Source organism: Podarcis vaucheri (assembly GCF_965113315.1).
Source record: "Podarcis vaucheri genome assembly, chromosome: 1".
Lineage (NCBI taxonomy): Eukaryota > Metazoa > Chordata > Lepidosauria > Squamata > Lacertidae > Podarcis > Podarcis vaucheri.
In genome coordinates this window covers 105769006-105784717 of record NC_138759.1, presented here as the reverse complement: position 1 = coordinate 105784717, position 15712 = coordinate 105769006, and the positions used below count along the sequence as shown (strand labels likewise).

The window sequence follows — 15712 nt, the reverse complement described above, 5'->3', positions numbered from 1 at the left end:
GAACTCACCATGAGCATCTCCCTTTTCTTATACAGTGGTACCTCAGGTTATATACGCTTCAGGTTACAGACTCAGCTAACCCAGAAATAGTGCTTCAGGTTAAGAACTTTGCTTCAGAATGAGAACAGCAGCAGGAGGCCCCATTAGCTAAAGTGGTGCTTCAGGTTAAGTACGGACCTCTGGAACGAATTATGTACTTAACCTGAGGTACTACTGTAATGGCAATGGTGCCCAGGTGAGAGGTGCCAGAACTCCGTTCTGGCAAGTTCCCACTGAAAAAAGCCCTGCTCAAGACATTAGTTTAAATCAATTTCAATTAGCACCCACATCCAGGTTTTGGGAAGGCTCTTGCCGATAAATCATTAGCTATGATAAAATGTACAAAGTGCTGAAATAAATGCCACCTCTTTACTATTCCATTTTCATTTCATTTCATTCCTATTTCTTTCCCCACAGACCCCCCAAAATACATTATGAAAGCCTGCATTCCCATATATAATAACAAGTTATAACAGTATACGCCTATAACATGGGTAGGCAAGCTAAGGCCCGGGGGCCGGATCCAGCCCAATTGCCTTCTAAATCCGGGCCATGGACGGTCCAGGAATCAGCATGTTTTTACATGAGTAAAACGTGTCCTTTATTTAAAATGCATCTCTGGGTTATTTGTGGGGCATAGGAATTAGTTCATTTTTTCTTCACAATATAGTCCGGCCCCCCACAAGGTCTGAGGGACAGTGACTGGCCCCCTGCTGAAAATGTTTGCTGACCCCTGATCTATAAACTATTCCATGAACCGAAAGTTAGTATAAACCTTTGGAACTGGTTTTTTGTTTTCTGGAGAATCCATAAACAAAACACAGCTCTACCATTCTCCCACAAAAAGGTATCTTTGTGTTTTGTTCCTCTTCCCAGTCTCAATTTGTTAGTATCCTCCCCCCCCCCCCAATATTCTCTTGTACCAAGCACTCAAATTTGACCTTTTCAGTCCTTTCAAAGTGTGGTTATAACCATATGTGCAGCTATAAGTGTGGCTATAACAATATGTGCAGCCTGGAACAGAAATCCAATTAGTAGTTCACTAGGTCCTGATTCTCATTTTAATACAGATTCAATAATGCAAGCTCTGAAGATTTCATGACATGCTGATATGTAATTTTACTTATCTCATTAAACATTTGTTCTCCAACATTTGCCACATGCACTTTGGGCATGCCCACCAGAAGTGCCTATAGTTGCCTCTCTCCACTATTCCATTTTCCAGTTAGTGACATCCCAAAGTGTTTCACCCAGAATTGAAAAAGGCTTCCCCATACAGTAATTCCCACTGTACAGTATTGATACAGTTTTCCAGGACAGGAGTGTTACAGCCCGATCCAATGCATATTTTCTCTGAAGTTTTTCACACTGTGCTCAGTGAGCCATCTGAGTTTAGGAATACAGCTGCAGAATTTAAGTTGGAAAAGTGGTGTAAGAAGTGATACAGATCTGGAGTACAATTATGAATGACTTTGTAGTCTGCCCTTAAAACCCTTGGGAGTTGTGTCCAGCTGTGTCCTTCCATGCACAGAAAGCTCTGACTGTATTAGAGAAGATGTAATGTCCACAGGTGTCTTCCCCCTTCCCACTTCTGGCTCTAGCTCCCTGCACCTCTCTTTGGAACATGGCGGGAAATGGAGCAGGAGGAGGTGCTCAATAAAGAAGGGAATTTGCTAAAATTTCTCATTTCCTCCTGTACCCATGAATTGAAGCACCTTCCATGAGCAGAAGGGCACAACCGGAGCCCATTCATTCTCAACAGAAACATGCAAGTAGCTTGGGATGATTATCAAAGCTGACCTTGCAAAAGTTACATTATATAGGGGTGCAAAGACGAAGGGAATAAACTCTATGCCGGGATTTGCTGCAGAACTGAAAGATTTTTAGAAAGATTGGCATCTGTAGCTGTAAATCTCAGTTTCATGCATCACCTTTTCTACGTCCCTTGCTCTTACTTGCTTGTATTGATTCAGCTAGAGTCTTTTATTCATTATTTGTGTTTATACCTTGCTGCATAGCATGAAAGTGTTCAGTACCGATTCATTGCTTATAACTACCGGTCATAACAATATAAAACAGGGAGGTGGACATTGTAGAATGAACAAGGTGAGAAATGAAACAAAAATTTATCAAGCATTGACTGCCAGCTTAATTAAAACCTGGCAGTCGATCCAGGAAATGGAATAATTGCTAAATTTCACTCAACCCAGTTAGATGCCTATCATTCGATCATACCACTTTCTATTTTACTTTTTTTAAAGTAGTTATTACCTGTAACAAAGAAAACATGCAAAAAATAAAGCTAACTGAAACAACCAAGCTTCTGCAGTATAATATTTACATTTGATTCATAACATTTGGATAATGTTCTTGAGAAGGTAGCAACTCAATATTGTGAGATCCTTATTACAAAACAAAAACAAAAGCTATCTTTGGACGTTGCTCAATTGGTACCTTTTTTAAAACGACAACAACAGATCAGCAAGATATATTGAATACTTCGTATCAGTAAACAATTAGATACATAATAGGGAAGATACTCAACCACCTTGAGTCCACACAGTAGTAGAGACATAGGTTGTGTGGTAGCTGCACTGATCTACGTTCAAGAACTGCTGGCAAACGCCTTGATTGGAACCTAAGAGTGAGTTCCTCGAGCAAAACATCAAGCATCAAAACCTAGCCCTCTAGGTTTGAATCAAACGTGGCTTGCTAGGTGGGCCAGCCCCCATTCCAGCATGTTTATGCCACACCATCTTTCCCACCACATCACTCCTCTTGAGGTAAGCCACAGTGATCCACCTGCCAGGAAGCTAAAAAATGACTCCACCCCAACTGGTGAGCCATTTCTTCTGGCCTGGATTATACCGTATTTAAATGCATTGTACAGTGGACTTTACCTAGTTAATTTGTCTGAAATGCTATGGATTTATGCCTGTATGCTGCAGTAGGATATTGTTACAGAATCCACTGAAAATGCCCCATGCAGAGAAATGACTGAGTCTTCTAGTTTGCTATGATGCTGGAAGGAGAATGTTGAAACTAGACTTAATAAAGCCTTTCTAATTTCTATATTTTAATTCAATGGCTCCGAATTACAGGAGAAAGAGAGAGAGATCAACTGTTGGGGGTTAATTCTGCAGATTTCAATAGACTTTACTTTTAAGGAAGCAGCTGGCATCAGAAATGTACAGCCTAATTCTTCTGGGTACAGTAGTATTAAACAAACTCCTAGATTATTCAGTGGTTGAGTGTTTTGCCAGGATATCTTGCCAATGCAGTATTGTGGGCTGGCATGGTTACAGCGGCAACAGCCTCCGATGCCAGATGCTGTGTCAGGTAGAGCAGCTGCATTGTACTAAATAAATAGCAACCATTTATAATGGGACTGCAGCTGACAGGTAAGCACAGCTGGTCAGACGTTGTTTCACTTACTGATCACAGGATGCCTCTAGCTAAGTCAGCACACAACACCCTGCTGCTAGAGGAGTCTTTTTGATCAAATGGTGGGGAGCGTTTTGGTAAACCTTCCTCTTGAATCCCAGTGTGGGCACTGGAGCCAAACGTGGCCACTTTCAACTTGTTAATCAACTCTTTCCCTGACTTTTGAGTATCTGTATGTGGCGCTGTGGGTTAAACCACAGAGTCTAGGGCTTGCCGATCAGAAGGTAGGTGGTTCGAATCCCCATGACGGGGTGAGCTCCTGTTGCTTGGTCCCTGCTCCTGCCAACCTAGCAGTTCAAAAGCATGTCAAAGTGCAAGTAGATAAATAGGTACCGCTCCAGCGGGAAGGTAAACGGCGTTTCCGTGTACTGCTCTGGTTTGCCAGAAGCGGCTTAGTCCTGCTGGCCACATGACCCGGAAGCTGTACGCCGGCTCCCTTGGCCAATAAAGCAAGATGAGCGCCGCAACCCCAGAGTCGGTCACGACTGGACCTAATGGTCAGGGGTCCCTTTATCTACGGTATGTGTTGTATTATCAGGCTTAACTACATGGGGCACTAAGTTAATCTCTCCCAAGCACATCATGGTTTTAAATTTTTATATATAGGTGTGGGGACACTTTTTGTTGGGAACGCATCATTCAGGAAGGGAAGTTTTAACCTTTCCTCCACCCCCACACAATTCAAGAAGTGCCACTTCTCTCCACACCCCCATACTATCCAGGTAGGCTTTGAAAAAACAAGCTCCCATAGCACTAAATAGCATACATAACCCCAATGATTTGGTCCCAATCTGGATCACATGCATACACAACATTCTTGTAAGTTGTGCTTTAAAGTTCCTGTGCACTGAAAGACAAAATGCTAACTTTTCATCTAGATGGCCCCTAACAGGAGAAATTGGCCAAATGGAGACATTTAAAGGGCAGGAGGAAGTGTAATTTTGCCTGAGGGGAAAGAGGGAACATGTGAAAATTTACAGGAGGATGCAGAAGGCTTGGAAGCTGGTAGGATATCAGCAGGGGAAGATTGCCAAGAAGAGGAAGAGAACCCTATTGCTTCTTCAACTAGTTCACACAAGAATTTGGTGTTAAAGTTTTAAAGATGCTGTGCTTATGCAAAAGTTACTTAGGAGGAAGGCCCCATCTGCACGACACTTTTAAAGACACATAACACTTTGAATAGTCACAGCTTCACCCAAAGAATTCTGAGAAACCTTGTTTGTTAAGGCAGCTGAGAATTGTTAAGAGGCCCCTATTTCCCTCACAGAGCTACAATTCTGAGTAGTTTAAGTCAATCCCACTTCCTAGGGAATGCTGGGAATTATTACAAGGGGAATAGGAGTCATTTATTTATTTAAAAGTGTTTATAAAGGGCTTACTGTTTCAAAAATAAGTGGTGTGTAGTCTAAAAAGCAAACAACATGCCATTAAAACTAAATCACAGACTAAAACTGAAACAAGTAGTATAAACACAAATAAAACACATTTTAAAGAGGCCTCACATAGAACATGTTATGATGACAATAACAATATAGATATTTCAACTTCCTGAAATTATCCAACTGTTTTTTTGATGTTGCTGATTTGGCTAAACTGCTCTCAAAATCTCCTCGTGGTTACAGATGACTGAAGCAGCAGATGAAGAAATGAATTTCTTAAAACAAAATAAACAAGTTGAAAAACCCAGAAATGCTTTCATTCAGCTGGTGAATGAAGCAAGGCCAGTGTCAAATGTGGCTTTTTAAAATTTATTTCTCTACTACGAGGCTTACCTGAAGTATAAGCTCTGTTAGTTTATCCCCATGCACCCTGCCACTGGACTGCCTGGTTAATTTCTGGAAAATCTATTTTTAGGCGAGGGGGAAAGAAACACTTGGCAGAACATCTTTATTTTGAAAGCAGGAACCTCAACTGCTTCCAGGATTCTTGTGCAATCCTGGAAAGAACAGAATGGCTTAGCCATGTCCTTTGCAAAAACCTGGAAAATTGTGCTAGGGGTATAGAATTCTCCTTGCAGTCTGAATCCTTTTCTTTTTCTTCTTCCCTTTCCAAAGCTAAGAAAGACCATTGTGTTTAGGATGCAGCCTCCTTACACACCCACTCAATGTCCCTTTGTTTCTTTGCTGGATCAGTCCAAAGGTACATCTAGTAGACCTTTGTCTTCAGTTTTGGCCAGGCAGATGCCTGTGTGGAAGATCACAAGCACCTATGATACCACCCAGTGATGGATGACTCCCTGCGTCCTGCCTCATCATCAAAACTATTACAGCCTCTGTACCTGTCCAGGGCCTAATCCACCCCACCTTTCTTTCAAATTGGCTGACTTCTTTGAGGTCCCATTAATTGCCTTTTGTTGCTTAGCACTTCATTTAAAGGCACACTGGGACTCCTAAATCCTTTTTGCTACATAGGTTTAGCTCAGCAATGGAGAACATGTGACATTTCAGATGTTACATTATAACTCTCAACATGCCTGATCACTGCCCTTGTTGGGTGGGACTGATAGGTAAAGGTAAAGGACCCCTGGATGGTTAAATCCAGTCAAAGGCAGCTATGGGGTTGAGGCACTCATCTGGCTTCAGGCTGAGGGAGCCAGTGTTTGTCCACAGACAGCTTTTCCGGGTCATGTGGCTAGCATGACTAAACAGCTTAGGCGCAAGGGGACACCATGACAGAAGCCAGAGTGCATAAAACACAATTTACCTTCCCACAGCAATGGTACCTATATATCTACTTGCACTGATGTGCTTTCGAACTGCTAGGTTGGCAGGAGCTGGGACAGAGCAATGGGAGCTCACTCAATCGCGGGGATTTGAACCACAGACCTTGTGATTGTCAAGCCCAAGAGGCTTAGTACTTTAGACCACAGCGCCACTCGCATCCCTGAGGCTGATAGGAGTCCAGCAATATATGGAGGGCTGCTGGTATTTCATCCCTAGCTTAGCACTGCAAATTAGGCAGGGAAGCTATCCCTCCCCAACACCTGTGGTCTCAAGGCTGCTCAGGTTGCTATCATGCAATTGATGTTGTGCGTAGTTTGGCCCATCTAGTAAGTCTCAGCAGGACCTGGCAGTTCAAAGGAGACGTGCAGGCCGCAATCCAACCCTCACTTTACTAGAGAGTGAGCCCGACTGAGAAAACTGGGTCGAATTCTGAACACATATGAATAGCACCAAGCTACCCGGGTGCTCAGTTTTGCCCTCCTTAGAGCTGGGCCTTTTAACCTATTTATTTATTTAAATTTATAGCCCACTATTCCTCTCAAAGGAGCCCATGGAAGCTTGATAGGTTTGCTCTGGATATGCTGATACAGTAGAAACTGTTATATGTAGCAACAAAGTTTCCTTATACATTGCTTGCTTTTAAATAATAATAATAATAAATAATAATAATAATAAATAAGTGTGAGAGCTTCTGCTGCTGTCTGAAATTAATCATGTACTTTGCAGAGCAGATAAGAGAAAGGATGAAATAATTCAATACGTCCACTAACAATAAAGCCGTAAGCCAGGGAACTAAGACTGTCTCATACATCATTTCATCCTTTGAAAAGATCATAAAATGCATTTGATACCCTCTTTCTTTTCTCCAGCCAGCCATTGACTATTAATGGCTAGGAAAAGTGCTGTATGACTAATGTAGGCCGGTGATGATGGGAAGCTGAATTAGGTGATAAATGAGAGGCGCAATGATGAGGTGTGCTACTAATACCTCACCCAGAGCTATTAGACTAGAGCCGTTTCATAGCTGCACTGATAAAGGGAGGAATTCATCTCCAGCATGGTCCAAATCATTGGATCATTTGACAAAAATCCACCAGAAAGTCATCAGCCCCCTGTTAGGAGGCAGGATCTACATCAGCCTCCTACAGATTAGCCCTAGAAAGATTTTTTCCCCTGAAGAACAGTTTCTCTATTCTAAAAAATATATTGCCTTAAATATATGTGTGAGTGTATAGACCACAGCTATATTTAGATGAAACAGGCCTGTTGTTGTTTTTTTAAACCCTCTCATTTACAGCGTTTCTCATCAAGAAGTGTGAAAATAATTGACAAATCTGAATAAATTCATGGCTGGTCAAGGGTGGAAGCATTGGGGTTGCTGACATGTAACACAGGAAAAGCCCATGCTTTCAGCCAAACACTTTGGGAAAGAAGGCCTCCTCAGTTACTTTATCTCAGTGGATAAGGTATAAGTGGTACAAAGCTTTGTGCCTTTAGCATGGATGCTCCCTTGGTAGACTCCTACAGGGCAACAATTGCCATCCTTTTCTGTGTTTGTGGGGCTCTCCAGGCTGGCTGTGTTTGATTTCGCTGAGGCTTGTTTCTGACAGCAGGGTGCTTCTGCAAGTGGTGTTCGGGTAGCAGATTCCTACAACAGAACCCCAGCCCATCAAGGTACAGCTGTTGAATATCCCATCCATGGATTCGCTCTTCCACAACAGGAAAACAGAACACTTCTCTGGTGAAAATAGGGACGTCCTAAAGAAAGTGGAAGGGACGTGGGTGGCGCTGTGGGTTAAACCACAGAGCTTAGGACTTGCCGATCAGAAGGTCGGTGGTTCGAACCCCCGCGATGGGGTGAGCTCCCGTTGCTTGGTCCCTGCTCCTGCCAACCTAGCAGTTCGAAAGCATGTCAAAGTGCAAGTAGATAAATAGGTACCACTCTGGCGGGAAGGTAAACGGCGTTTCCATGCGCTGCTCTGGTTCGCCAGAAGCGGCTTAGTGCTGCTGGCCACATGACCCGGAAGCTGTACGCCGGCTCCCTCGGCCAATAAAGCAAGATGAGAGCCGCAACCCCAGAGTCGGTCACGACTGGACCTAATGGTCAGGGATCCCTTTACCCTTTACCTAAGGAAAAGCGGGACATTCTGGGATCAAATCAGAAACCGGGACTGCAAATCCAGGACTGTCCCTGGAAAATAGGGACACTTGGAGAATCTGGCAGGGGATGGAAGAGACTGGACCCACCCTGATAGTACAACCACTGCAGGGTGAGATATGATTATGCATGAGACAGATGTGTGGTTGGGTTGTCAGCCTTGCCCCAGGGCAGGTGCGGGACACCTTTGGCCCTCCAGATGTTGCTCAATAACAACTCCCATCAACCCTGGCCATTGGCCATGCTTGCTAGAGCTGATGGGAGTTATAATTCAGGAATGTCAAGAGTGCCACAGGTTCCTTACGCCTGGGGCTTCTGGGTCAGCGCCATTGGTGAATGGCGGAGTTCCTCCGATTGGAGGAATGGGCTCCGTGGAAATTGGGTCTTCCTGCTGCGGCGAAGGTGGGGACCCGCTAGAAATCCCAGGCGGAGGAAGCCTGGGAACGTGGGGTTCGGCAAGGCACCAGAAGCACCCCCCTACTCGCGGGGAATCCCATTTAGGGGCTCCGGAACGAAGTGGGGTGACAAGCGCGGTGCTACGAACTGACTGCTACTTTCACGGAGTGAAGCCGCACAGCCATTGCCAGAGAGCGCTGACTTTTTCCTGTGGACAATTGGATTTAAAACAAGTACCCGTGAGTAGAAATGGAAAATTGGATCAAGAAATTGTTTTAATTTGGTATCGAAGCGGGAATGTGCAAACAGGAAGTCCGCCTTCCGCTTTTTTGTATATAGACTAAAGCAAAAAATTTGCAAGCTAAAGCCGGGAAGCTGTTAAAAAAGACTAAATTTCCTACATTTAGAACCACTGAAACCCCCCTTGGAAGGAGGAGAAAAGGGGAGGATTCTGTTTAACCCCAGCAGGAGAGGGAGTGAAGAAGGATAAGTTTCCACCGTCTCTAACCTGGGAACGGGGTGTCAGAGACAGAAACTGTTGGAGTGGTTCATTGACTGTGAACGTAACACTATGACAGATAGCTAATGAAGAGAAACAAGTTGATTCTAATGTTGCCTTTTGCATTTTAAAGAAACAAAATACTTGGAAAACATCTGAAATATCTGAAAAATGAAAGTAACTTTCCTTTGACTTTAAAAAAAAAAAGGATACAAGTAGATTGTCTCCTGTAGAGGGAGCTTGCTAAATTGTTGCTGCAGCATATTTGAGACCCAACATCTGTGAGATTAAGACTGCGGGAATAGTCTTTTCTGACCTTGAACAAAGATGAGCTGGGAGAAAGACTGGGTGCTTGCTTTATGCAAGAGAAATGCTTTGCTGGAACAGATGCATGAGATGATGGACTTGATGAATGAGAAAATGGATTTGACTGTTGTGGTTAATAACATTGATAAAGAAATCATCCAAGAACCAACCTATCAATCTGTACTGACTGGGCAAGTGCAGATGACAATGGAGGAGGATGCGGCTGCACCTCAAATAGTACAAATGGAGAGACCCGAGGCCCTTCAGGAGCATAAACCACTGTTATTGAAGATTGAAGCTGGAGTGGGCCAAGGGGAGTCTGGAGATGAGGAGGTTCCTGGCTTTGGAGAGACTTTGAAATTTGATTTTAAATACATTTTGGATTATATTGAGGACTGTGGGGAGTGGGACTGTGGGGAATGGGCGAGCTGGATGAAGGGTGATGGAGACAATTTTGGGCTGGAATCCCCCAGAGACCTACTCCTCAATTTGAGAAAGGAAAGAAACTAAGACAGAGACCAACAAAAGACAAGGAAAGAGGCAAGCACAAACAAGATGAAGAAGAATTGAAGAAGGGACATGGAATAGATTTAAGGGCCTCGGACATAAGGCTTCCAGGTTGATGGACTAGATGGAATGGACAATAAGGACTGACATGACCCGAGACCAGGAAGAAGAGACGCTGGATGATGATTGGAAGAGAATTTATAATGGAAATTTTTTATTTTAGAATTAGCTAATGAATATTAGGGAAAATGTGGGAATGAAACTATACGACTCTAGCAGAAATGATATCAGGAGCTATGTATATTTGAAAACTAAGATTTAAGTTTTAAGGTACTTAGGGGTAAGATAAGGTTTAATAAATTAAGGTAATCTGAATAACAGAATATGGGGAAAGATGGTAAGGATTTGTTGAGTTAATTATTAGGTTAAATTGTTAAGATAAATTTTATAACAAAAATTGAGAAAGATGGAAAGAATTTGCTGAAATAATTACTAAACTAGAACACAAAAACAGAGGTGTGAGGAGGTCAATGAAACAAGCAAATGGAAATTATGGATATGCAATTTGGGATTTGTGTTTTTTCCCCTTTTTTCTTTTTTTTTACATTCTTTTGCTGTATTGTAGTATTTTGTGCTTTTCTCTCTTTTTATTGTTTTCTTTTTTGTATTGTAGTGTTGTTTTTTATTTTCTCTTTTTCTTGTAACTCTGAAATTATCAATAAATATTATTTTTTAAAAAAGGTTCCTTACACCTGTTCTAGGAGCCAACTTGCCAAAGAGACCAGGGCTCCAATGCCTTTAATAGTTGTAGAGATGAGGGGATTGCAGCAGATGTAGCTTGCCATGCATACAGGAACCCTGGCCTGGGATGTTTCCAGTGGCCTTGAGAAAAGGTACGGTAGTTAAGATGGTGACTGCCGAATCTATCCTGACTCTCAGCCTGTCTTAGCAAGAAATTCACTTAAAGCTGAATCAAGTGAGAATTCAAGGGAGGGAGATTTGGAATGAATCCATTCCAAACAGTCAGCTAATCCTTTTGTGGTTTCAGCCCAACCTAGCATGATGAATGCATTGCCTGGATACATGAATTACGGATAAATGGACCAGGCTACTTAATACTGAGACAAGGAATAGGCTGATTAGATATTATTCACCAGGAATCAAGTCGCTGTGCAACCTCTTAGAAGTGTAATAGAAAATCTAATAATGGCTTCTATTAACATTCCAGCCAAAATGTAGGTCATAGGACTCATCAGAAATAAACTATCTCTGGGACACTATAATAAGGAAAGAAGATTTGTGCTTGGAAACATATTCGCTTGTTCTGTTCCAAAATGAAAAAAGAAACCAAAAAGCTACCCCAAATTTCTTATGAAGCATCTTTCTCTGGCCTGGCTCACTGTAAGATTTAAAGCAAGTCAGGCCGAAGGAAGAAGCTTGATATGAAATTTGGGGTAGCTTGATTTCTTTTTCATCATGGAACTCACAATTCCCCTTCTGCTTTCATTCACCACATATTAAATAGAGTGTACAGGTTTCAAACTTTCTGTTAGAGTGGGGTATTCTTTATCATTGACATGGAATGATAGATCACAGTTATAAACCCAGTGTCTCTTAGGAACCTCTCTGAAGACCAGTTCTTATATCAAAATCTTATCTCAGTCATCAAAAAGGCCAATGTAGAAGCCTGAAGAAGGGAAAATTTTTGTAGGGCTTCCTTGTAGCAATGATTGATAGAAATAAAGGAAAGAAACCTGGAGATAATAACAAATCAGATTCAGAAGTGCTAGGAAGTTCACCTGTAGAATATGTAATGCTTTCTCCTCCCAAACTGAAAACTTCAAAATGTTGCATCCTGTCCACATAGGACACTTGTTCCAGCCCAATGATGATACTGGATGCCCTTTTCTAGCTCTACAATGTCCTTCTTGAGGTGTGTCAACTAGAGTTGTGCATAGTATTTCATGTGCCATTAGAATACATATGTGTATACATGAAGTTAAGGGGCTTTCCCCCAATGTGCTTTACTTTACATTTGCTTGCACTGAATTGCAGAAGCCATGCTGATTCTTCTTCAGCAAGGCTTTTCCCTCCATATGCTTGGTAATTCTATCTTAAATAATGCTATCTCCCAGTGTTGCCAGAACAGATGTTATGTTTGTTTTGTTGTTGTTGTTTTAAAAATTGGATCCCCCTAGATTTCTTTTTTAAAAAATAGTTACACATGGGCCACTTTCCGGTCCTCAGGTGTTGGAGGCAGATCTCAAGGACAAGTTAGACATTTTTGTTAGAAGATTAGCAATTTTGCATTTGACTTCTTTAAGAACTCTCAGATAGTTGCCATAAGGACCCGGTATTTTGTCCATTTTTAGTTTATCAGTACGACCTAGAACTTTGGCCACCATTTGCCTTAGTGTTCCTCAAACTGCTTTCCTCAGAAAGTTAGTTCAGGCACAGGGATCCACCTTGTGCAGTGAAGACAGTTGCAAAGAATTCAGTGAGCTTCTCTCCAATCTCCTTCCCCTCATTTAGCACTCCTTTGATTCCCTTGTTATCCAAAGGTCCAACTGCCTCTATTGCTTCTAATGTTACTAACACATTAATATTTTTTTTTAAAAAAAATCATTGATCTTAATAATTTTAGTGATGTGCTTCTTTTTTCACATCCCTTATTATCTGCCTGTATTTATTTTGTGTTCTTCTCATTTGGACAATTACTCCCCTCCCCTCCTTTTTTTGAAGAAAGCCTTCTTTCCTATTACAGTCTCCTTGATCCTGCTTGTTAACCATGCTGGTATCCACTTGGCCTTGGTCTGTTTCTTAGGATTGCACCCTTAGTCTAGCACTCTGGCCATTACATCACACTGACTCTCTCTTTTGCTAGACATTCTGTCCTTAGTACAGTGGTACCTCGGGTTACATACGCTTCAGGTTAAATACGCTTCAGGTTACAGACTCTGCTAACCCAGAAATTGTGCTTCAGGTTAAGAACTTTGCTTCAGGATGAGAACAGAAATTGTGCTCCGACGGAGCGGCAGCAGCGGGAGGCCCCATTAGCTAAAGTGGTGCTTCAGGTTAAGAACAGTTTCAGGTTAAGAATGGACCTCCGGAACGAATTAAGTATTTAACCCGAGGTACCACTGTATATGCAGAAATAGGATCTCAGTTCTACAAGTTCCTGTCCTTATATAGCCAAAATGGCTCCAACACATGCACAGAAGGGTGGTATTGGTTAGTACTTTGCCAAAAAGGCTTGCAGGAATCCCATGGTTTTCAGAAACATAAACTTTAGGGGTGAAACCCAAAGCATGGGGGGAATCCAGCATAGCCTGGTGATGCCTGAACATGTTCAGGTTCCATGAAATGCTGACTGACCATTGCTGATATGGAGGAACAGAGGGAATGAAATAGACTATCCCGTAAAAAATTACTGGTGTCTTCCTAGCCCCCTGAGCAGGAGTACTTCACACTGGAGCACTTTGTTACAGGTCCCACTTTCAGTAGTATTATTATAATATTATAACATTATGCAGTATTCTTGCAATAAAAATTAAGATGGCTGAAGTGCTGATGCAAGTGAATATTTTCGAATGCTATAATCTTATGGATTCTTACTTGGGAGCATTTCCTTCCAGGGTGGTGGCTTAGGCCCTGTCACGTTGTGTTTTCCCCCCTGCTCAGAATACTACTGACCATGGGTGCTGTATGTGACACAGGGTTTGCAAATTGCTGAGCGTTTGAGAAAAATGAAAAAAAGCCTGGAGCGCAATCTTGTGGAAAATGTCGTGGGAGAAGAGAATGGTTGGGAAAATGCAAATCTGAGCCTGTGTGTTTATTTATTTATTTCAAGATTAAATTCTGCCAGCCAAGCTGTTCAGCAAGTGTTAAATTGGCTGTTCCAATGTAACTACTCCAACTTGCATCAGCTGAGGATTGCGGCCTTTTTATTTTTTATTTTTTATCTTAAGCAGTGGGGAGGCAGGTGTGGGGGGGGAGGTCTTTATTATGCACCATGTGTGAGCTACATTGTGTTTTGTCAGCCTGGAAATCACTTCCATCAGTGAATAATAGCTTGGAAATGCCCTGCTAGCACCACACATTTGAAATACATCAACAGCGTCTAGGCCTTTAGATGCCCTCTCTGGAATACATTTAAGGAGAAAATGCACCATTTTGCTTTGCTGCTGGTGGTGCAGCCAAAATTACTGGACTGACTCTCTCCCTCCCTCCCTCCCTCTGTCCTGCACAGACACACACAAACACAACACACACACACACACACAGAGAGAGAGAGAGAGAGAGAGAGAGAGAGAGAGAGAGAGACAGAGACAGGATATCTGTTTCTAGTGTAATGGGTCATTAATAAAAGAACTGGCAAGAATTTCTCAGTAAGGAGCATTGGAAACAACTGAAGCACCATGGCTGATAACAACATGCAATAACTTTAAGGCATGGTAATGGGGGCTGGGAATAGCTAAATGCAAAATTAGCAAGGAGGGATAGGATGAGTTCCTATTAATTGTGTGTGTGTGTGTGTGTGTGTGTGTGTGTGTGAATGGCAGAATCACTCAGTACTGAAAGTCACTTTGCATACACAGCAATCACAGAATATACTTAAGGAAATGTCAAGTCTTGCAAAATAAGATGTCCTTTCATAATGCTAACTGACAAGGCTGTTTCAGACTGAGCTATGCATGAGAATCATACACCTCAGACTGGCTGGAGTGCTTCTCTGCATCATAACGTACACACACACACACACATACATATTTTCTCTCAAGAACAAAGTAGCAACAATAGACATTACAATCCAAATACTCAGAACCAAAAAAGCACACAAACAATCAAAACAATTAAACAAAAGGTCATTGAAACAAAAAAGGATTCTGCGGAGCTTTAGAAGGATGTCTCCAAATGGAGCGAATGGGCCATAAAATGGCAAACGCAATTCAACATAAACAAAGTGATGCATGTCCAGACAAAAAGATATATCTTAATTTCACATATATGCTCATGGGGGTATGAACTGGAGGTGACTTACCAGGAGCAAGATCTTGGGGTTGTAATGAATAGGCTGATGGGAGTGTTGACCCAGTGTGTGGCAGGTGTGGAAGGGGGAAATTCTATGCTAGGGATCATTAAGAAAGGAATTGAAAATAATACTGCTGATATCATAATGCTGCTATAGAAACTGTGTGAAGTTCTGGTCACCACACCTCAAAAGGGATATTGTGGCATTAGAAAAGGTTCAGAAAATAGCAACCAAAATGATCAAGGGGGTGGAGAAACTCTCCAAGGAGGGAAGGTTGCAGCAGAAACTGGAATTTTTTGGTTTAAAAAAAAGGAGAATAAGAGGTGGCAAGGGAATATTAATTTGCTGCCATTTTAAGTTTGTAGATGATTTTACAGTTCCATTTTTCTCTCTTATGTATTTGAAAGCGTGATTGTGACGGCAGCTGAGCTTTAAGGCAAAGAGTATAGCAGTCACAAATCCAATACATTCAGAATTGGCACAGTCCATAAGAAATCCAGCTGCAGCACTTACAATAAAACTACCAATGACTTATAATAAGACTTAAACTTAACACTAAGCATACAGAACAGAACACCAGAACAAAGAGACAGAAAGACAAAGCGAGT

General features: G+C 42.1%; 1 protein-coding gene across 1 annotated transcript in view; it reads right to left on the bottom strand.

The window, feature by feature from the left end:
* LYPD6 (LY6/PLAUR domain containing 6) overlaps nucleotides 1-15712 on the bottom strand; it is a 680840-nt gene that overhangs the window by 327618 nt on the left and 337510 nt on the right. The gene's annotated exons all lie outside the window — the stretch shown is intronic.